The sequence below is a fragment of the Cryptomeria japonica genome, chromosome 1 (assembly GCF_030272615.1).
Source record: "Cryptomeria japonica chromosome 1, Sugi_1.0, whole genome shotgun sequence".
NCBI classification, from domain to species: Eukaryota; Viridiplantae; Streptophyta; class Pinopsida; order Cupressales; family Cupressaceae; genus Cryptomeria; species Cryptomeria japonica.
This window is the reverse complement of record NC_081405.1, coordinates 262,273,705-262,297,497: the sequence shown is the minus strand read 5'-3', so window position 1 is coordinate 262,297,497 and position 23,793 is coordinate 262,273,705. Positions and strand designations below refer to the sequence as shown.

Sequence of the window (23,793 nt, the reverse complement as noted above, 5' to 3'; positions counted from 1 at the left end):
AAAGAGTCCCAAAGTTGTTTTCTTGAAGGCCTTATATTGGGGACATAGATGTTAATAAGAATTCATATACTAAAGATTTTGAGATCCTCAAAAGTAACAACCACAGTTTTTGCATCTATAAACTTTAGTCCCTTTAACTCTAGAGGGGTTCCATAAATTAGCTATATCTCCAAATTCCCCTTCATCTAGGTTAATAAAAAATTCAACAATCGGCCAAATACTCTTGACCATTTGAGCAAACATAGAGTCGGACATCTTGGTTTCCTGAATTAGGAAAACATCTATTTTTTATTCCTTTATGCAGCTCTTTGAGAGGTGTTGTTTGGAAGGACTATTGAGTCCTTTAATTTTCCAATATAGAATCTTCATAAAAATAGAGAGAAGGTATCAAAAATACCTTTGTTGATTAAAAAAAAGGGTGATCACCGAATAGAGGCACTTATTTCTTTTGATATTTTGGTCTTGAAAGTTTTTCTAGAATCATTTGTTTTCCTGAAGCAACATCCCTAACAACTTCATTATTTTGTGTCTCTTTGTGAAGGACTTCCTTGCTTTTTTCCTCCTCCTACATTTGATTTTTTTCTTCTTTGGTTTTCCATTCACTTGAGTCCATTTCTCTTTGGTGTTTTCATCCAATTGCTTGAGAGGGGAGAATAAATATCCTTATATCCAAACCCAATTTCACCATCCTCCAAGTTCTAGGAAGAATTGTAATGATAATTTTAAATACAATATTTGGATTAATACTAAGATCAACCTTTGGTAGGGCTTTTTTTTCTTACAAAATTTCTACAACGATTATCTTTTGGGTGGTCTTTATTTGGCTTTCTATATGTGTATTAGCTTATGGGTTTCTATTATTTCCTTTTTATGGTTTTTGTGAGGTAGTAGTAATGTCCCTTATACTAATAGTAGTTGTTCTATTTCCCTCTAATTTAATCCTTTTCTCTAGAATAGGAAGGGGAGGAACTATTTCATTAACATTAATAGAGTTAGTATTGGTGATATTTTTCTTGGTTCCACCAATTCAAGAGATAGAGGAGTTTATTTTCTTTGAAACTCCACATCTTTCTCCTTAGGGTTTGTGAGCTTTTTTCCTTCATCTTTATTGTATTTGGGGGGCTCTTATGAATAATCAATTAGATGGCCATATCTATGGAATTTATAATAGAAAGCCATAACATTCTCATATTCAATAGGTTGGTTTCATGTCCCAAAACATGATTTGAAACTAACAGAAGAGGGAAACATAGCATTAACAACAACATTCACACATATTCTAGCAAAAACTAACAAGTTTAAAGTTGTGTGACCTTATCAACTATTAACAGGTGATCAAATCAATTTTAGTCCATTTCATAACTTGGTCCACTTTAGGTCTATAAGCTAGGAATTTATTAACACGGGAAAGATCCAAACCTATCATGGAAAAATTCAATAGATTTTTCGAGATAGGTGCACATCTGAACCATCCATCAATTTGGTAACCTTCAGTGTCATATCCAATGAAACTACCTATTTCATTAGAGAATATATGACTCTCATGCAATTTATTTTTTAATATATCATGATGACAATTATAATTATTATGTTATGTATACAATAATAAGAATTTGTAAATAACACATTATTTAAACACAATTATTTGAACCCACAATTTTAAGAAATGGCTATAGTTTTTTTATTTTAATATTTTTCTTATTAAATGAAAAAGATAAAGTATTATTCTTTGATAGCACACATTTCATGGAATATATGAAATATAATGTGTTCATAATAAACTTTGGAGATTTCTATTTTCAAGAGAACAACACTATTAGTTTCTTTATTCTTTTATATAAAGATAAAACTAATAAATAAAAACTATATATTTTACTATTAAATCAAAATCATAGTGTAAAATTTAACTATTATAAATAATATCATATTTGTTTGAACACAATTAATGAAATAGATTAGTATTTTACCTTTTATTTCCAAAGAACTCTTCTTCTAATGTACAAAAGGAAGAAAAAAATAGTTATGGGAAAACATGAGATCTTTTTATGGTAAAATATAAGATTAGATGCTTTATTTAGCACCACAAAAATAAAAGTATCACAACTTTATATGTTAAGCTTATTGTTCAAAGCTCTAAAATTATTATAAAGAAAAACAGCAAGTGGGATTATCTTGGATCCAAATCTGTTATTGATGCATGGTTGATAAATGGAGGGACTAAATTAGAGGTAAATGAGGTAAAGGGAGTTGTTCTTGTAGTTATAGTCATTGGTGTAGATGTCTGTGATAAAATGTTAATTTGTTCAACGTTTAGATAAGCAGGGATTGTGAGAACTAGTAAGTTGTCCACATAAGGGTTTGAAAGCATTGCATGTATAGTAGTCATCGGTGGACGAAGTGATGCATCTTCTTGTGTACATAAAAGATCCACATAAATACATTTTGAAACTTGCTCAATAGAGAAACTTGATGTTATTTCTCTATCTATCACATCCACAATATTTCCTCCATTGTAATTGCTCCATATCTATATAAGAGTGATACATACCGAAAGGTGAAGGTAAAATTTGGCTAATGAAAAAAGAATAAGTGGACTTACTATATTTTAATGTGTATGGTTGTATAAAATTGGTATTAACTGTGTTACCATTAAACTAAATAACTTTAGAGAAGAAACTATATTAACATATCTTTTTTTTATCTTACCCATTCTATCAAGCTTTGGAATTCAAGGAATAATCTGTTATCAGTGTTCTTTCTTCTACATATAATTTCTAAAATGACAACACCAAAGCTATATACATCAGCTTTAGCAGATAATTCACCTAGCATAGCATACTCAGGTTCATATAACCACTACAAAATGATTAAAAAATATGTATTATTAGACAAGGAACAACCTTGAATCATATATATCATTTTGTACATTTAATTTTAAAAAAAAATTGTTTCTATGTTCATAACTATTATATGAAAAAAATAGTAAAATCATCTTGAGATAGACTTAAAAGTCTAATACAAATAAAATATTAAAAATCTAAAAATCTAATGCTAGTAGTTAACCTAACATTCAAGCCACTCCATTATTTAAAGTTTAAAAACATTATGAATTTAATCATATGATTTATAGGTAAATCTATGTGATGCAATGGTTAGATTCTTACATTGTTCCAGCAATCTTGGTGTCAACATGACTCTCATCTTGACGAATCAGTCTTTCTAAGCCAAAATCTGATATCTTTGGTTCCATTTTCTCATCAAGCAAAATATTGCTTCCTTTGATATCCCGATGGATGATTTGTACGTGAGAATCTTCATGCAGATATAGAAGCCCACGAGCTATTCCAGATATGATATTCAAACGCTTTACCCAGTCCAGCTCTTTTCTTCGCTCTGGATCTACATACCCATCAATCCAAATTACTATTTTATGACTTTCACTTAGCCTAAAGAGGATAGAAAAACACTATTAGGGGAAATAAACTCACCAAATAGAATCTTGTCAAGACTTTTGTTAACCAAGAACTCGTAAACAGGCAAACGTTCTAATTTCTCTGTGCAACACCAAGTAATCTCACAAGATTTCAATGCTGAATTTTAGCCACTAATTTAACCTCATTTAGAAACTCCTTTTTCCCTTGCAAAGATTGTAAAGAAAGCTTCTTTACTGCCATTTCTTTTCCATCTAGCGTTGTTCCCTGACATAAAATAAATACCATAAACCTTAATCTTATATTGCAGTATATATAATACAGATCTAAATTCTAGATTGAGTAAAATACTACTTCAAATTTGTTATTCCTTCCAGCAGACTAGATGGTCATTAGTGAGTTGTGTTGAAACAACGAGAGTGTAGAAAAGTATATTCTAATCATATGTAAAAATCCTAAGCCGTGGACAGATCTGTGATCAAAATCAAAATGCCCGCTTTGTTTGGCTTGAGTACTTATTCTCTCCCTTCACATGAGTGAAGAATAAATAAGTAACCTGGTTCAATGTAATAGCATATTTAATGTTGCTGTAACTTTTATACAGAGCTACACTGTGATCAGATCTATGATCTAAATTAAAATGTCCGCTTTGTGGCTTGAGGATTTATTCCTTCCCTTTCAGTATTTTACGAAAAAGTAACCTTGTTCAATGTAATAGTAGGTTATGGTTTTTTTTTATCAGTAAAGGCAGAGTCGAATTATATTGATTGATTTTAGATAAATACAATGTATATACACATGAGAGATGAAGGATCATAAACCGGATATATGCAAATGAAACCCTTCTTTGCATTTTCGAGAATAGATTTCAAAATAGAGCAAACCCTATACATCATCTTTCATAATTTCAAAAGACTATCAACGTTTATGATATCAAAGATCAAAATTAACTATCAGATATAAGTTTTTATGTAGCAGATTCTCAATCCGCTAATTGAAAAGAAAATTAAAACATGTCTATTAGCCAAAACATTAAGAACACCAGTATCCATCAAAAACCATCGAAATGTCTAAAAGCATAACCAGTATATGACACCTATCTATCAAACTTCATCCAAGGGCGCGACAGGGGGATTCGAAGGTCTTCCTCTTCCTCGACCTCGACCTCTGCACGAAGGTCTGCCTCGTCCGCGACCAGTACCATGAACTACTCTTCTGCCACCACCTCCCCTACCCTGTTCAGCCTGGGGTTCCTCGTTTTCCATTTTAGGAGGTAGAATTCCATTCAACCTTGCAAAAGAAATAAGTTCTTCATCTCTCCCTAGGTCTTCTGGATTCTCACCCATGAGGCACCACTTGAGGAATCTAAGCCCCACCCCAACAAATGCTCTATGTTTGTCCAACTCCTTACCTTTTAGGTCTAGCAGAAAAGGGCAATACTTCATTAGCTCCCCAGGGACATTAAACAAAATTCTCTTGCATGGCCGAGGGGCCCCTGAATCATGCAACACCTTGTTAACAATTTCTTGAAATTTTTGCAGGATTTCCTCTAGGAATAGTTTCTTTGTAAGGCTCCATCTGGCTTGTTTGGCCATTTTCAAGTCCAGCAAAGAGGCATTGAACTTGGATTATATACTTGTGTTGTCTCGAGGGTATTCTTCCCTATTCAAATGCCCACTACCCAAGATCATTTTAACTGCCAAGATGACAGAAGGCTCTATGATAAGTAAGAATCGCTTCAACCTTAGGTTACGAAACTTGGCGTGTCGAGGCTGATAGAGAAATAGGAGTATCTGCTCCAAAGCAAGAAATAGGCCTTGGGTAAACACTCATGATGAACCCATACGGTTCCTCTCCAGACATGACTGATTATTGCAGATGCTTCGGGTAGGAGGAGGGAATAATTTAGATTAATCTTTGATAAGATTTTAGTAGGCTAGGAAATTTTGAAGGCTTGTAGTTTACACAAAGAAGAGCCTGGCAGGCACTCTCTTTAACACCTAATAATGAGGAGTTGCTTGCATTAAATTCACCTGCAAAGGTGGCAAAGGATATTTGTCTTAGAACGTGCCAAATCTCCTTGTCTCTGAATGGTGGTTGTCCTGTTGACAATGCATGCCTTAAAACACGAAATGATGACTATCCAGTTGGATTTGGAGAAGCGGAAAAGGTAAGTCTTGTTTTGAGATGGCTTTAGCATGACGTCACTGTTAGCGGGCCCTCTTTATTGCCAAAATTAGATAAAGATTTGAATTCAAAAAATGTAGTTGTTCCCCAGTTGAGCACCTTAGATAAACCTTAACTTTAATTGACGATCGAAGCTCTACTGGGTCTACTCACTTATAGTTGTAGCCCTGCCTATCGCTCACCAAAACCAAGGGACACTATTTGCGCTTTTTAACCTGTCCTGGATGACCAAACTACTGGAGTCACTGGGCCCACCAATGAATAAGTGTCGTATGCTGTTGATTTAGAGAGGGCGTCTACTTCTGAGTTTCCTTCTTTGAAGAAATGCTTTGCTTCGTATTGCTCCAATTTCACCAATTTTTTTGAAATGCTATCTAAGGTTGCCTGTAGCCGCCAATTTGGGTTTTTTTTTTCCTTTTGATTACATTGATTGTTGTCTCTGAATCTCCCTCCACGATGATGTTTCTTAAACCATGCTTAATGCAATCCATCAGTCCTAGTTGTAAGGCTTTAAATTTTGCAATATTATTAGTGTCTGGTGGCATTGGCTTTGCCATTTTCCCTATGATTGAGCCTGAGTGGTCTCTAATCACATATCCTATGCCTGAGGGAGCTGGGTTGCCTTTAGAGGCACCATCAAAATTTAACTTTAACCAACCTGGCTTTGGGGGGGACCAGATAGCTTCCTTTCTAGACTTGGATTTTTGCCTAAAAGAGGGGGGAATCCTAATTCCCAACCAATTATTCTTTATGCTTTCATCCCAAGAAGAGAAGATTTGTGAGACTCCAATGAGAAATCTATTTTGCAGTTTACTATGTCTACAATTGCCGTTTCTATTGAGTTTAGGATTGATTCAAACCTTCTGCCTTTGTTTTCAAAGAGCCTTAAATTCCTTTCTTTCCAAATTTCCCAGACAAGACATGATGGGGATGCTTCCATTATTTGACTTAAAGTGCTTTCTTTCACTGGAAGAGACCAATATTTAAAAAGAGAAATAATGTCATTCGACAGAGTTGTGATTCACCCTAGTTTAGCACAGAGCCAACGCCAACCTTTAGAAGCAAAGGGGCAATTCAAGAGGAGGTGATCCACTGACTCTGCCTGAGCTTTACACATTATGCATCTCGATGGCCTTTCATACCCCATTTTGGTGAACTTTTCTGCTGTTAATATTATTTTTGGAATGCTAACCACGCAAAAATCCCTGCTTTTGGGATGATCTTACTGCTCCAAAACAACTTAGTTGGGATGTCCTTCTTTTCTTGATTAGAATTACTGACTAGGACTCTGTAGCCATCTTTAGAATTATACTACCCTGTTTTAGAGGCTGCCCAAACTAGAGTATCTTTTCCTCTTCTAGGGTTGATATTTCTTGCTTTTAAGTGATCTAAAAGTTGTTCTAATTCTTCTCCTGGGATTGGCAATCCTACCATTGGTTTCCACCTCCAACTTTGAATATTCGATGTGCTATCCACTGCTATGTAGTCATTGACTCGATCACCCCATTGTTGTTTGAACCAGTGCTCTGCTATTGGAATATTGAGAGAATTAGCAACAAAGGGATATCCACCCCATGAGTCATCCCCAGAAAAAGCTAGATAAACCATCATGGGTATCCCAAGAGACAGAGTCTGAAATCAGTTTTCTGCAAGAGATAATAAAGTTCCAAGTTCTAGATCCCTTCAAATGATTGTTTGTTCTTAGCAGATTCGGTGGATCTTGATCTGATAAATATTTGGATCCCAACATTCTTACCCATGTTGAGTTAGGGTTTTTAATAAACTTCCAGGCTAGTTTTGCCCCTAGGGCTTTGTTTTGCAATTTTAGAGTTATGTTACCTTGTATATAGAGCCATATCCCTTTCTCCAAGCTTGTTATCATCATGGAAATTTCTAGTTGCAGCCTTGATTGAAGATCATTACATGTTCCTCTCCGATAACTGAGTACACATCTGGATTTGGATTCTTTGCTAAATAATGCATGGCAAAAATATTACAATTTTGTATCTAACTTTTAACTAGAAGTTTTATTTTCTGACGAGAATTTGAGGACTGGGAATCATGCAGAAGAACAGCACAATACAGAGCAATTGTGGATATTTTGCTTGGTAGGTGATCTGCACGTTTTCCTCCCATTTATAATTCTCTCAAAACCAGGCCCTTTAAAGTAATGTAACTTGCCAATTTTATTTTTTCTGAATTAAGCATTGTTTAACATGATTTATGGAGGAAATCACACTTAGATTTACACCTATGCCCGTGTTAGGTAGACAGTAGAAACTAAACTGCAACATCGATGGTCAGACCGACATTGATGAACAGAGATGTAGTTCACTACAATACGACTCTCATTGACGTAGACATAATAGATATTAGATGGAAAACCATACGAATAGTAGCCAAGCAAGTGTTGTTTCCCTACTTTTTGGTTTTTTGTAAGGTCGAAAGTCTGGGAGAAAATGACGTATATTCAATATTATAATAGTGAAATGTGCATATCATTTAGATTTAATTCTTTATTTTGAATTATGTTTAATGTTTAATTAGCCGATAGGCTATGCCCTATGGGGGTACCCCACCATCGGGAAATTGTCTCACGCCGTCAAATCATTATTTTCCGTTGTCGATAGTTTTCTCCAGCGTTGGAGAGTTTCACGCCGGTGTTGATGAAGGAAAACTTTCTTCACTGGTTTGGGCAACTACCATGCGTACATTTGCTAGTTCTTGTGATCTCTGTGTGTCGGCTGTTGGGTGATAGGGGCCCAACGCCCTCTATCAACTTGAAGAAGCTCCTGGCTATGTCTATGCCCAAATCGCCGTAGCTCGTGCTTCTCTTTCCCTTCTTCATTTTTCCTTCTCAAAACGCTTGAAATCTCAATCTCTCTGTGATTTGTTGTGCCAAATGAGTCATTGGGGTCTCCATCTTTAGGTATTTGCAGTAGCATAACTACCAAATTCTTTACGATTTAGGGGAAAATATGTTCTCCTTCTCTCCTTGACTCGACAACACCATATGAATCTTGCGCATTTAGAAATTTATGTTCCAATAAACGAAAGGATAAAACAATCTTTGGTGGTGGAAGCCATGCCTTGGAATTCTTTACTAGTTGGAAGATAGGGTTTTATACAAAAAATCGCTTCTTTGAAGTTTAGAGACTTACATCTAGAAAAGTTAATGCTTTATAATTACTATAGGATTTGTTGGCCAGTTCAGAACTTCGGCAATACAAATCTTGGGTTTTACACGTACAAGATTTCATTTATTTTGCCATGCAAAACCTTGATTTTCTCTAGCCATTTTAATTATTAGCTATGTTATATAGAATTTGATTCTAATTGTTGTGATATAAATTGTTGATCTAATATCTATATTTGTTGATTTAATGTTCCTTTTATTTGACAACATTGTACTAATAGTTGTGACTTTAAAGTTGTTATTGCTATAATGACTACCCATAATTGAATGAAATGTACCCTTAGTTATAAAAGACAACCAATCATGTGATGCCACTTTAGTTACACAAGTATTGGGGCTTCTTTTGAAAGACTATTGGTCTCACCTTTTTTTTGGGTTGTTTTGGACACCTTGGCAAAAAACATGCTGACGTGACATCATATTTGATGTTGTGTCCCTAAAATCTTAGTTACAAGCAACAAACTTGCTAGAACTTAGCTGTTGTAAAAACAGGGGAATGATTTGAGATTTCCACGTAAGATTTTGAGAAGCGCGAAGTTAGGGGTGCACAACTACTGGGTCCTCTCCACTATTTATTTTTCATTTTTTCTAGGTTTGCTTGTAGTAGATTGCAATTGAATGTAAGATAATCAACCACTAGGCCATTCAGAAACTGATATTAGTATTGTTTGTTAGTAGGATGACATTTGTGGCTATACTTCCTCTATTATATTTCCTGCTTATTTGTATTATGTTTGGTTGATTATATATGTAGAATCAATTAAAAGATTCATAGTAGCCCAACTATAGATGATCGAAATCAATCCATTGTTTGGCAGCTCAATAAATAGCATAATGGTCACAAACAAGATAACAAAAACAAAGTCAATAAATAATTTCTCTACCAATGCTTTTCTTTCATTTTATCAACATATTAAACATTCTATATGATAGTTTCCATTGAGAGAGAAGAGCACAAAATAGAGAGTGAATTCTTGACAAAATGAATTAAGAATGCCAACAAATGACTAATTACATTTGTAGTGCATTTATTCAAATGAAAAAAGGGAGAATGGCCAAATTTCCAAATGCTTATGGAATTATTTTCATCTAGTGACAATTTTTCAATATATAATTAAAGTTGTCAAGAGCTTAGGTATTTTCAAAGTTTGAAAAGTTGTCGTTCACATTACAATTTTATAATATTAAAATTAATTTACTAATTCAACATGTGAAATTTAGTCATTCAAAAGGGACAATTAGAAGGATCTTTTTAAATCTTATACAATTTACAAATTAATTAATTAAGAAGAGAGATGATAATAATTATATTTTTTAATTTAAGTTAGATTGAAATAGGTATTTTTCATTTTTTTTAGGTAAAATATTTTTTTGAGTTATTTAGATCAAATAAAAAATATTTGTATAAATATATCTAAGTTAATTTAGATCTATTAATTGCTAATTGTATGTTAATGTATTCTTATGAGCATATACATTATTATAAATGTAAAGTAAGGTGAGAGACATCGAGGCCAATAATGACCGAGTCCCCTCGGGCATTTCCGTTAAGCCCCCCTAACTTTTGTAAGGATCGTAGGGTATACTGTGAAGAACACATTTTTCCTTGTTTTCCAAGCAAAGTTTTAGGTTTGAATTTTAGCAGAGTCATTATGATTAGGTTTTAAAAATTCCTTTCGTCATTCGTGAGGTTGGTGCAAATGATACATCGATAGACTAAATGAAGGGAAAATATAAATAAATATTAACAATATGTAATGAAGAATATACAAATATAGATTTATAATTAATCATAATTATATAAAAAAATATAAGAATTATAATGACAACAAATTTAAACATCTAAAAGATAAAAGTAATAAAATGTACAAAAGACTTATGCTAAATCTCAGAGGTAATTGGAATAAATAAAAAAAATGTAAAAATATATATTCATTATGCAATAAGATTATAAATAAAAGATTGATTATAATATAGAGAGTATAATGGAAAATGATGAACAACAAGAAAAAAAACCCAAATGAAATTAATGAAATTGCATAAGATGCAAATTGAAAAAAGTAGATCGTAGACAAGAAAGAATGATGATAAATGTAATTCATGTATCTGAACTTGTCCATTTCAAAAATAATATGAAATTTATATGCACCTCTCTATATCCCACATATGATGAATGCAATAAACAATCTAATGATGATGCATGTATCAAAACCCCAACTTTGATTTGTTGGATGATGCTTACTCATGCATGTTTTCTAATAAAGTCATCTATGCACCTAATGCACATCTATAGAAAGGTAGTGGGAAAACATGAAGCTCATTCACACAGGCCTAAATGTATTGAAACATATGCATAATCTCTTTCTTATAAAACAATTAAATATTTATTAATTAAAAAGTTATTCAATTTTACTTTCAACAAATTATCACATTAATTAATATTGTCGATATATTATTTTATGGGTTTGGTCTATTAAAGTTGTGAAATACAACCTCACAACTTTAACATGGTATCAGAGCAACCTTTGTTTTTGTGTGAATCTTCCATTTTTGTGATAGGTTATTTGCATGCAGGTGTTCACTGGGTTATGTGAGGTTGTATTTCACAACTTTAACATGCTATAAGAGCTTTAGACCTGAGGCTTTCCTCTTCTTCAGATTGGGAGATTCTACCCATAGCAGGTCTTTTGTGCAATTTGGGTTGATTGGACATCACCATTGAATCCGACACGTGCAAAATAGTCAAGATTGACCTCTTGTTCGTCAATTTTTTATTCATGGGGCCAGATCTGTGAGGGTTTGACGATCCAACTTTTTTGTGTTCTAGGTGGGTACTTGTTTTTCTAAGCAAACTGGGCTCAAAAAGACCTCATGGTTGGCTTTAGGAGGTTGATTCCACAAATTTTGATATATAATTCGACTATTTTCGGTGACAGCAACATATGGGGCTTTTTCTTTTGCATTGGTCGTACGACCGCCTACATGCACTTCGAAAAAAAATTGGTTTATTTTTTCCAAAAAATTAACCAATTTTTTTTTTAAAACCCTTATTTTTTTAAAAGTATTTTTTGGCATTTTAAAGTTTTTTTTTTTAAATACGAATGGGATGGGTGCCTGTGCAGGTCGTGGATCTTGCAGGAGGCCCCTGCAAGTTTTGCCGATACTTTTTGTCGGGCTGCCGCAGGTTTTTCAGGCCCCGACCCTCAGCCCTTCATTGCCTCCCTGGTTCCAAGGCCCTCGCTACCCTTTTGCTGACACTGTCATTTTTTTCTGGCTTCCTGCCGTGATTTGCCGACCCTACTGTTCTCTCTCAGGCCTCGCCACTTTTCTGATTGTCAGCATATTGTTTCCAATGGGTATTTTTTACGACATGGAGATATTATTTTCGACAATAGGATTCTTTTTTAGCACGAGAGAATATTTTTGGAATATTCTATTGACGTTACCATGACGTCATGATGAAGTTAGCAGTACAGACTGCACAATGGCCCCTTTTGACCCTCTTTGTGCCCTAAAAGAGGGTTTTTTTTTTTCTTTTGGCCATAACTTGGGTATACAATATCCTTTTTTGGCAAACGAGATATTGTCGGAAAGCTAGTTTCGTCTACTTTCTAGATATGTAGGTTTCATCACCCTATTTTGTTGTTGGTACATTATACAATGATTTGAAGATTGAGGTGTTGTTTTTAGTCTCGAGTTCATTATAACTTTTCGCAAGTTTCGCCTATTTTCGTGATTCTAGTGGCATTGGGACGATGTTTCAGAGCTCTTCACAACCATCCATACACTTTTTCCAAATTTTACTCCATGTACATTTTATTCATTTTTTTTGTTTTCATGCACTCTAGTGAATTACTTGGACATATGAGATCATGGAAACTTATTGTTTGTGTGGGATGACTCATTTTTGGTTGTTCTTCATATATTTCCAGTCTTATGTCTTTTTTTGACATTCTGAGCTTTCATTATAAGCACTTATGATTTTATAAACACATTGAGATAAAGTGCTTCTGTATTGCACATGTATTATGGGATCTTGCACATCATTTTTGTGCCTTATTGTACTCGCACTATGATATAAAGTGCCATGGGGGATTTGATGTTTGCCTTTGTTTTTCCTTCATACCTTTCTCATGCATGTGTGCCTTGGTTTGCACACCCTTTGTATTTGCTTGTACTTTCATGTCTGCACGATTAGATGTTCTTGGTTTTTATTCATGCACTACATTATGGCTTTCAGATTCAGTGTACCTATCATACCTCTCCCTTGCTAGCATTATGGGGGGTGGGCGGGGCGGGGCGGGGGGGGGGGGGGGTGGGGTGGTTTCTACTATTGGTGCTAATGCTTCCTTGGTTTTGCATTGGAGTGAGCTATGTATTTAGTATTTGTTCCTATGTACTAGGTGGATGCAGTGGCTGACCTTACCTATGCATTTCGATCAGATGAAACACTTACCATATGGACACTCTTGCATTCCTATTTCTAGAGGCAACCTTCCATTTTTTCATTTGATCAGTTCTTCAAACTATTGGTACTTGTGCCACCCGTATCTTCGTGTTCTAGATGTTTTGCCTGTGTTTGCCATCTGATTTGGATTTGAGCAGTGTCATTGAGGGCACTCATGCAGATTCATGTCTTTTTTATCTTGATCATGTTTTGTTTTAGAGGAGGTTCTTATTTCAGCATCATAACAATCATTCGACGATAGTGTTTGCAACTTCTTCATGCTTTAGTGATTCTTTATGCTTGTCTTTTGTTCCTATCTTTTGGAATCTTGTTTGGAGGCTTCTTAGTCCTTCACTTGAGCTTTAATCTCTTATTGGAGAGAAGTGTTGTTCCCATGGGGTTTTCTTTTTTTTCTCCATTTTGTAGAGATTTCATTGTACTTGGGTACCTCATTAGGCCTTGTTGTCGGGACATATTTTTTTTAGCTTTCTAGCATCTAATCCTTAGTTTTTTTTTCTTCTCCCTAACTTCATCTTAAGGGGGGGTGTTAGAGTAAGAGGAATTAGTTTACTTAATTAATTAAAGCATATTGATTTAATAATTAAGTCACCTTTTCTCTATTTCACTTAAGCTAAATTTAGGAAGCTAAACTTAGGAATATTAATAATTAATTCATTATTAATTATTAATTGCTTTTAGGGTTTATTTTATTAAGTTTTGATCTCCTTTTATAAGGATTGATCCCTTTGTAATCCTTACCAAGCTGATTATTATTATTGTATTTTTCCGCTATAGGGTTTCAAAGCAACCTTTGTTTTGTGTGAATCTTCCATTGTTGTGACATGTTATTTACATACATGTGTTCATTGGGTTTTGTGAGGTTATATTTCACAACTTTAACACAGTCAAGTAAAATATTTTGAATATGGAAGTTGTGAAAAAAATGCTCTTTAGTAAAATTGCAATTGATTTATTGCCTTCAACTGATATAGGATTGCCAATGCATGTGATCAAAATCATAGCATTTTATATTTAGTTTATGAGCTTGACATGTAGGATCTAGGCCCCATGCTCTGCTCAAGGTCCAAGTCCTATATTTGTTACTTCTTACACTTCCAATTGACAACTATATAGAAGAAACATTATAGGTCATTCCAAAGTTGGGTTGTAGCCGTCAAGAGAAGTATACGAAATAGTACAACTAGAACATAAATAAAGATTAGAATTATCATTAGAATTAATGTTGATTATAATATAATATAAAAATACAATAATAAAATTAAAAGTAATAATAGATAGAATATACTAATATATTAATAAATAGAGTAATGAAATAATTTAATGTAATAATAATTAGAATTTAATAATATATTAATTACAATCTAATACTACACTAATACAAAGAAAAGTTAATGATTCTAAGTAAATAGAGAGAAAGAGAGATATTCAAATAAATGCAAAGGAAGAAACTTATAGAAATATGTGAGAAAAAAAAAACTAGAGATATAATTTTTTTTTACATAATAAGATAAAATTACATAATTTTAAAACATGTTAAATTTAAATCTAGATTATATAAGTTTAGATAGAAAATAATTAAATATCAAGAATTTGCTCTATTTTGAGAGAGTAACAATATTTGAACACATTTGTTTTCAAGGATACACATATGTAAATGTTTGTTTACAAAAACATATATGATAATTGTTGTCTTAATTTTCAAATACATGTCATGCATATCATTGCGATAAGATTTATTTTTCCCAATACTACATTTATCTTTTATATATTATCCATGTCTATGTCAAGTACATTTGATATGAACAATTGTAACAATATGTATGCGCTTATTTAGATGCATGCATATGCAAATTCACTTCTCTAGCATTACATTTTTCACTTATATTGAATTGATATCATGTAGGTTTTCTTTCCTACTTTTCTCCTACCATAATTAGTAATTTGGCTTAACATTTTTAAAATATACACACAAAGTACATCTTCCTATATAGAGACAAGCAAAAATAAAAAAGGAGAAACAAATATAAAAATTGAAGCAACTACTCAAATAAAATAAGAGCTACAAAAAAGAATACAAGAGGAATTATCAACAAATTTTACGGATTGTTGAAAACTGACATCGCTTATCACTAAATGTAACTTGTCAATTTTAGGACATCTTTAATTTTGACAGGGTCTCTGTAGTTTTGAACTTTGTGGGTTCTCCTTATCTTTATTAACGGATTCCAAGGTATATAGTTGACATATTATGATTTCCAAATATAAATCGAAAGAAGAATTAAGCACTATTCCAACCTACAACATACTTTATTAGCTGGGGAAGGGGACTTTTCATTTTCTTTAGCTTTGGCCAATGCATTTGGTTGCAATGTGGTTACTGTTACACCTCGCCAAGGAACCCCGAAGGATCTTACTAACCAAACTCAAATAAGAGTGATTTTGTTTTGAAGCATTAAGTGTACATCCCATAATAATAAATGTACAATATTAAACATAATTGCACAAGCGGAAGGAAACTACTAAACTATCCTCCAAGGTTCCTCAATGTCGTTACTATACTACCCATACGACATTAAAGAAATTAAATCTAATCTTAGTTAACATTTGATTCATAGATGAACATAAACAAAATAACTATGAAAATAATCCATCCACAAATATTACATAATTAGGAAACTACATTGCATTGAAATAACTTCTTAAGCTAAAATCATTGTATAACCAATATTAATAGCTCCTATGACATACAAAGTAATGAATAAAGAACATGTAAGCTTTTAATTACATAAGTTCAGTAATTCCATTTACTAATATAAATCACATCACCTAAACCTTGTTTCCTTTACATAAAAATTACATCTTAGATACATCACTTGCCTCAAAGGCATGCAAATAATACAATTACATCTTATTTAAACATGAGTACAATATGATAGATGGATGAAATATCCACCTAACTCTTTGAGCTGACCATATCCAAGAGAAGCAACTGGAGAATGAATGAAACCAATCCACGTAACAATAGGTTCAACATCTCCGATGGAAGAAAGCAACTACTACCCGGCCATGCAGACCCCAAAGGACAACCCTCGTGCTAGGAGATAGACATGAGGCCCTCAAGCATACAAACAAAGGATAAAAAATACATGGTCTAAACTCACTTACACTGGGTAAGGTCACAAACAAGATAAACATAGATGAATCTCATAACAAGAATACTCTAGAGGCTACAACATAGAGGCAAGACACTAGTGCTCACAAGGGGAGAGTGTCATCACATACATTGGTATAAGTTATCCTGGCAGGTCTCTATAGGCCCCAGCCCCCATCCCGGGTTATCCTAGCAGCCTCTCCCAACCCCCGATCCCCATACAAGTCTCATGCAAAACCAACATACCTTTCAAGAGGACAAGGTAGTTGATCATGCCATTCGAAGCCTTCCCACCTGATCTTGAGCCTAAACTAGCACTCAAGCCATGAGTGGGGCATACATTATCTTGATTATTGTGTTTATCTACCCAAAACCCTAATTCTTTTATTAAGGTTATATCACTTATTAAGAAACTCCCCCAATGGGTTATCCTGGCGATCACTTTAGGATCCCGACCCCCCGACCCCCCATGGAGAGCTACTCTCCCTTATGACACTATGCCTACTTCAACCCAAATTAAAGAATATGATGAAACATGAATCATCAACAATATATCATCATAGTTTGATTCAAATAAGTCTCTCAACAAAGATCTAAAATGTCATTGCATCCATATAATATTATAATCAATATCTCAACATAGGAGCACATAGGGCTCAAAGCAACACAAGAATACATATAGATAACACCAAGAAACCACATGTGTCCACAAATCAATCCACTTTAGGCAATTTGATCCAAATTTGACCGACAAACAAAGAGGAAACACCCAAGCTGATGAATAGAGCCAAACAATAAGTACATGACTCAAACTAAAATGTACCCAAAAGTATTAAGGATTAATTTCAAATCCTACTAATCCCCCAAAAATATATTAATGTTTCATTTCGAATCTGAAAATTGATTTACAATTAATCTTGCTAAAACAATTGAAAACAACAGTATGGGAGCTCCCCATCGGAAACTTGTCTCACACTGGCAAATTAATGTTGTCTTTTCTTTTCTATTGTTTTGTCAGCTCTTTTTTTCCTTCTTTCTCACCAATTTTTTTTCCCACAAATCGTTGTTGGGTTTTTCTATTTTGGTCTTTCTGGTATGACTTTGAAATGTCTATAGGATCCTCCAACCTTTGAACAGTTTTAGTAGTAGCACTTACACGTTTCTCCTTTTGATGTGTTCCAAAGCTTACCAACTTTTATATCCGGTGAAGAGATCTCAAATAAAGCCTCATTCTCTTTGGCTGATCTTCCTATAGAGAATAAAGAATATGCCTTGGAGGAGAAGCTTTTAATTTTGTGTTCTCTGTTATATTGTTTTCCTTCAAAATTGGATTTGCCAAGAGACTGACAATCCTTATGGACACCCTTCGTAACTTTTGAATTAAAAATCCTAAACTCTCTTAATTTTCAACTTCTATCCAAACGAAAAATATAGAATAAGATAGGGGTATTCATGCATGTAGAAAGCATGTATGTAAACCATTCAATAAATACACCTCAAAGGAATATTGCCTCATGGTATATGGAAATTGCGATTGTATGCAAATTTAGATTTATTTAAAAGATTATGAAAACTTTTAAACAATGTTGGCTAGCATCTTCTAAGTCTCTACCAACTGTGGAAGCTTTTGAGTAAGGTATTAATGACCACTAAAGTGGAATTAGAAGACACATTTGAATGTGCATGGAAGAAAAAGACACTTGAATATGTCTGAATTTTTAAGCTTCATTGAAATTGCAAGAATACAGGTTGATTTTCTTGTGATTACCATTTTTGTCTTCAAATCTTGGAAAAATAGATAATGTAGCATTGCTTATCAAACCCTACCATTCACACAATAAATATTCTTTTATCAAAGGGGAAAGTACAAATTGCTTCATTAACATTTAATGTACTGTTTAAATATGGGTGACAAAGATCAATTATTATTATTAAACTTTATGTTGGATGTTGCAAACATGCATAAGTGACACTGCAATGATATATGTGAGCCAGATGTGCAGGCTCTGACCTTGCTGAGCATTGAGTATGAATTGCTTCTAACAAATATCATTATCAATGTTGATGCACGTATTGGCAATATCCAATACATTAAAAAAATTTGTGGAATCATAAAATAATGATGGTTAACTCAAACAGGGTTATTTGTTAGTTAAATGAAGGGGGTAGACCAACCGTCAAATATATCAATACATGTGAATTGTATCAATGTGTCAATCGTTTGCCTTCTCCTATTTCCAATACACGAAAGGAATAAGTTTAACACTTAGTAATGATTAAAGATAGTTTCTTGTATCTATGGTTAAAGGTATTTATAATTAAAATTTAATTTAATTAAAATATTGATGAAAAAGAATAATTATTTATCATTTTATAAATTATTGGAAAAAAACAATCAATATATTATTTTGTATTAAATTTTTTTATGTCAATATTATTTAGAGTTAATTTTAAAATCAATTAGCCTATTTTAAATATATTAACTTTTGTTTGTCCTTCTTTGGGTGTGTCAATAAATTGAGGTGGCTCTTTGAAAGATTCGGATCTAGATGATTCAATTTCCATGGAGGCAATTGATACTTGGTTTTTTAGTTATTTCCTAATAGTTTTTATAATCATTTATACATGTCAAAAGGCTCAATGAAAACATCTTAATATAAATTATTATTGCCTTAACCATTGGGCCTCATTCAAGTGCTAGTTTTATGGTGAGTGGTCCCTTCGATTAAGAAATCCATGATAAAAGAAGGATTATTAATAATTATATTTTTTTGACAAATCAGACATCACATATTGTAGTCTTGAAACAATATTAATCTTAATCAAAGTATAGACAAATATTTTAACAAAATATATTTAAAAATTAATTTTTTACAATTTTATTGGCTGGAAATTTTATGGGCGAATATTGGGGAGGATAACTGAGTGACAAAAACTGGTGGATCGCAATGCAATTTTTTTTTATTTTGTAACAATGAAAAAAATGGAATTACCATGAAGAGCATCTCATTCACCATAAATATATATAGGGAATCCTTTTATGCTGATTGTCTTTTGTTTCAGTGCATGCCTGAAAATTTGAAGCTGCACTTTTAAAAAGGTAACTGCGCATTGCCTCACTCGATAATAATGGGAAAAATGGAAATTTTCTATTCAGATATTCAATTTTTGCTTCATTAGATATTGCACAGATCAGATAAGATTTGCAATTTTGTTATAATTTCATGAAGTCTAGGTCTTGCTTTCTGTTGAAGTTCCAACCATTCGAATGAAGAACCTTCTTCCAGGTTAGCATCGTTTCGTTTTAAGATTAATATTTAACAGATTTGTGGTAGACATTCAGAAAAATATTAATCTTACATGATTTAATAGGCTTGTTGTCTGTTGAAGTGCATGCGGTTTGATGTTTTTTAACTAATGTTCATCTAAAAGTTATGTTTCATGTTAAGATTTCGATACGGATGCATACCTGTGTACATATCATATTTTAATTGTTTAAACCAATCTCTTAAAAAATGTTATTATGAATTCACTTGTTCATGTACAGAAAATTATCAAGCGTGGGGCTGAGGGAAATCTCCCAAATGATATCGGTTCTCTAACTGCACTTGATACACTCTAATTTTCACGTAGACTTGATAGAATTAATAATCAGAAACATGAAACAATTTCAGATTGTAATATTAGTTTGGAATTTTTTGAATTGGCCGTAAGGGTATTTTTGTCCAGGGATCTATCTCTAAGTTTATTTGTTTTTTAACTTTCTTTGTTAATATGAATACATAAGGGATTTATCCTACAACACAGGCTCGACCGAGGGCTTCCAAGCAATATCGGAAAACTGGCCTCCTTGAGAATTCTATGAGTTTTACTTATAAGTCAAGTCCAGCATCCTGAAAATTTTAAAGCACTATTACCATCTTATATTTAATTTCTCAATATAATTTTTGACTGGTAAATTTCTGTTACCTACTGGATGGTGATTGCGTGCAATTTCAATGGACAAATACCAGCTGAATCGGGGACCTTGATTAATCTTAGATTTTTGTAAGATTATAACTTTTCCATCTATGTCATTAAGTTATATTTTGGCTATCTAATCTAGAACAAAAATTTGAAGGTTTGCTAATATTATATTTAATTTTTGTCAGGGCTCTGTTTTCCAATGAGTTTACAGGCCCAATTTTCTCCCACTCTGGGTAAGTTGGGCAATCTGGCATGGCTTGATCTTGCAGACAATCAATTTAGTGGGAGTGTTCTAGTTTCCCATGCTACTCAATCTGGATTCTAGATTGTCAACTTATAATCTCTTAGCAACATGGTGAGTCCTAGAGGCTTGACTCATCAGAATGGGGCAGAAGATCATGTTGGAATTTAATATTTAAAAGCTTAGTTTATAAAAGGTTTTAATTTTGTGAACCATATACACAACCTCTGCGGAAAATACACAACAGAAAATTAAAGACAATTAATAAGAATGCTTCTGGGATAAACTGTGCAGATTTTTGTATAATTTATTCCAACTAAAACAGAGAATTAAATTCAAACTCATATAAATAATTTGATAATCCCAACAGATCTCACTAAACAGTTAAATTTCTGACAAGAATAACTTAAAATGAATTTTATGTGGATAACTGTTTCTTTTGTAGAATCCAGATTTCTAGGCTATTTATCCTGCTTTAGATTTACTAGTCTTATGAAACCAAGGAAATAGCTTTAGATTTACTAGTTTTATGAAACCAAGGAAATAAGATGTTCCATACTGCATAGTTTCTGTAGGAGAAATGACATACCGCCAAATATATATTGGAAAAGCTAAAACTCACATCTTCAAGAAATAGCACCCCATTTGTTTTTTAAACCAGTTATGCGCTGTGCTAAGAAACAATGCCCATCCTAATCAAGACTAACTCTTAGCAGGCAGCTATAGTCGCATGGATTTATCAAAAGAATTGCCAAAATCTAGCCCTGCCAAAATCTGTTTCTAACTTTGCAGATCTGAGGAAAGAGAATACAAAACCTTCTACTGGTCGGGCAGATTTGAGCTCAAAATTGAGGCAAATTTACCAAGACGGAATAATGAAAAAATTGCAAGAAACAATTGAAATAGAAGACTCTTGGAGAGTCCTAGAAAGTAAAAAAAAAGCAAAAAAAAAAAAGAAGAAGAAAGAAAGAAAGTAGTCTTAAAATGAATATGTTGTATTGGCTTATTTCAAGTTTGTGTCATAATATGTTGTCATTGTTATTTGTTTGATTTTGAGCACTTATAATGACACCATCCAAGGTGTTATCTTTATACACATCTTTTGCTCACAAAGAGAATATTCGTGATCATGCTCCACCACCATCACAACATGTGCAATCTATAGCATCTTAAGGGATACTCCATGAGAAGGACCTTGAAATCACCAACTACTACTTTTTGTTATGCTATGTTTTTCTATCCTGCATCCTTTCACTTGACCTTGCCACTTGGGAAAGTAGGTACTGTGTTATGTTTTCATATCCTCAAATTTACAAATTGATATCTTTTTTACAATATTATTACTTTTCCTATGTATTTAAACTCTGGCATGTATGATCACATAATTTTGCACCCATACTGAAGTGGAGGCAAAAGAGAGAGAAAAAAGTGCATAATCTCACACAGCATGCTCAAGCTCTTCTTCTTCTGCTCAAGTTTTGTCCCTTCTTCTTCCTCCTCTTTTACTTCGCTTTCGTCGATGGTGAGTAGTGCAGCAACAAAAAGTGTAATGGACAGCAAAAGAGGCCAAATGTATATAGAATCAACTTCATTTGAACCGTAGTTCTCACAGAATGTCTCACCAGCATGCAGAACCACAAATGCGGAATTTTGAAAAGAAATAGCGAGTGAAATATTTGATAGAATGCTCAAAAAAAAAGTTCCTCATGACATGCCATACGATTGGCAGGTGTAAAGCTTATCTCATAAATTTTGCCACCATTCTGATTGCGTGTACAAAAATAGGAGCTGGACATTTATTGAAGAATAACTTGTAAGTGTAATTGTTGGCAGCTGGCCATTACCGTGTTCCTATTTCTTACTTTTGTGAGGCTATCAAGTTTAATTCATGAAACTACTAAAATAACATAAATTATACTAAACTATTATGGCAAAAGATTTAGAGGAAAACAATTAAAACTCATGCAAAATAAAACAATTAATAGATATTTTTATTTTGACCCAAAGAAAAGGCACCAAGGGGTTATGAGTTCAATCCCTCTCAATGCCCCCAAATTATCATCTCTTAAGATCAAATTTTAATATTAAAATTTTTATGATCTGGGCATTCATATAATTTTTTGTTTGAATGCTACAGCTTGTTATGCATTGAGACTCTTCTTTGCAATTTCCTTCCTTTTTAATCCTAAATACTAAAGTTGCCAACTTGCCCCTTTCTATCTTCCCAATCATTTACTGCAGATTGGTAATGAATTTGAAGGTTATTGATAGGATCAGCAGTAAATTAATGTATTAAGGATGATTCATTATTTTATCTGTCATGTTTTTATGTATTTCATAAAATTTCAACAATCAATATTATTTTTGATTATTTGTCTAATCTATTTTGAGGTTATGATATTGATTAATTAAAAAATCTTTTTTGATTTCAAGATTGAATTAGGCTTGTGGTAGATGAAAGGGTTATCCATAGTAGTGAGTTTTAGCTTCAAAATTGTCTTTTTTTTTTTTTTTATGATTTTGAGATATTTAGTTTTACTCAAAATCATTTTTCTTGTTTGCTTTTCTTTTGTCTATTTCTTTTTTACTAATTTTTCAGCATTACAAAAAAAATCTAGATTTTCTGTTTGTATTCACCAAAAAGAATAGAATATAAAATATTATAAGCTCTATCTAGATTCTAAATTCTCAACATGTGATCTCTTGGTCCGAGTCCTAAAGGCTTCACTCATTCTTGGAACAAAAGATCCCATTAGAACTTACTATTTAGTAGCCTATTTTGTAAAACATTATAATTTTATTTTCAAAATAATTCAGTGGTGAGGTTACGAGGCACAGTCATTTGTATGGAACATTTTCTGATTTAGACATATTTTAGAACATTTTTAATGTTAGTCAAAACTATGTTTTGCATTTATTGACTAGAGGTAGAATTTGCATTGTTCAAATACTTTTGGAGTTGTTATGTTTAAAGTCTATGAAGCAAACACATGAGACTCGGCCAATAATTTACAGCGAACCAATTATTAAGTAGTTTTTGCATTGCATAGGCCACATGGCGAATATGAATACGAAGTAGTTTTTGAGTTGCTATTTTTAATTATAGGAGTAAGCGTCCAGAATGTATTATTGTTTTATGGTTCAATTATTAAA

General features: G+C 33.0%; 1 long non-coding RNA gene and 1 pseudogene across 2 annotated transcripts; one reads left to right on the top strand and one right to left on the bottom strand.

The window, feature by feature from the left end:
• Nucleotides 1-2,697: 2,697 nt before the first annotated feature.
• Nucleotides 2,698-7,754, bottom strand: LOC131857301 (cysteine-rich receptor-like protein kinase 43; annotated as a pseudogene).
• An 11,658-nt stretch (nt 7,755-19,412) lies between these two features.
• Nucleotides 19,413-22,572, top strand: LOC131073762 (uncharacterized). Of its 2 annotated transcripts, XR_009112985.2 has the most exons (4): nt 19,413-19,533; nt 19,669-19,720; nt 19,981-20,480; nt 20,585-22,572. It is a non-coding gene; the product is annotated as an uncharacterized LOC131073762 (long non-coding RNA). The 2 variants fall into 2 exon arrangements; XR_009112984.2 differs by lacking the exon at nt 19,413-19,533 and having other exon boundaries at nt 19,542-19,720.
• Nucleotides 22,573-23,793: the final 1,221 nt, after the last annotated feature.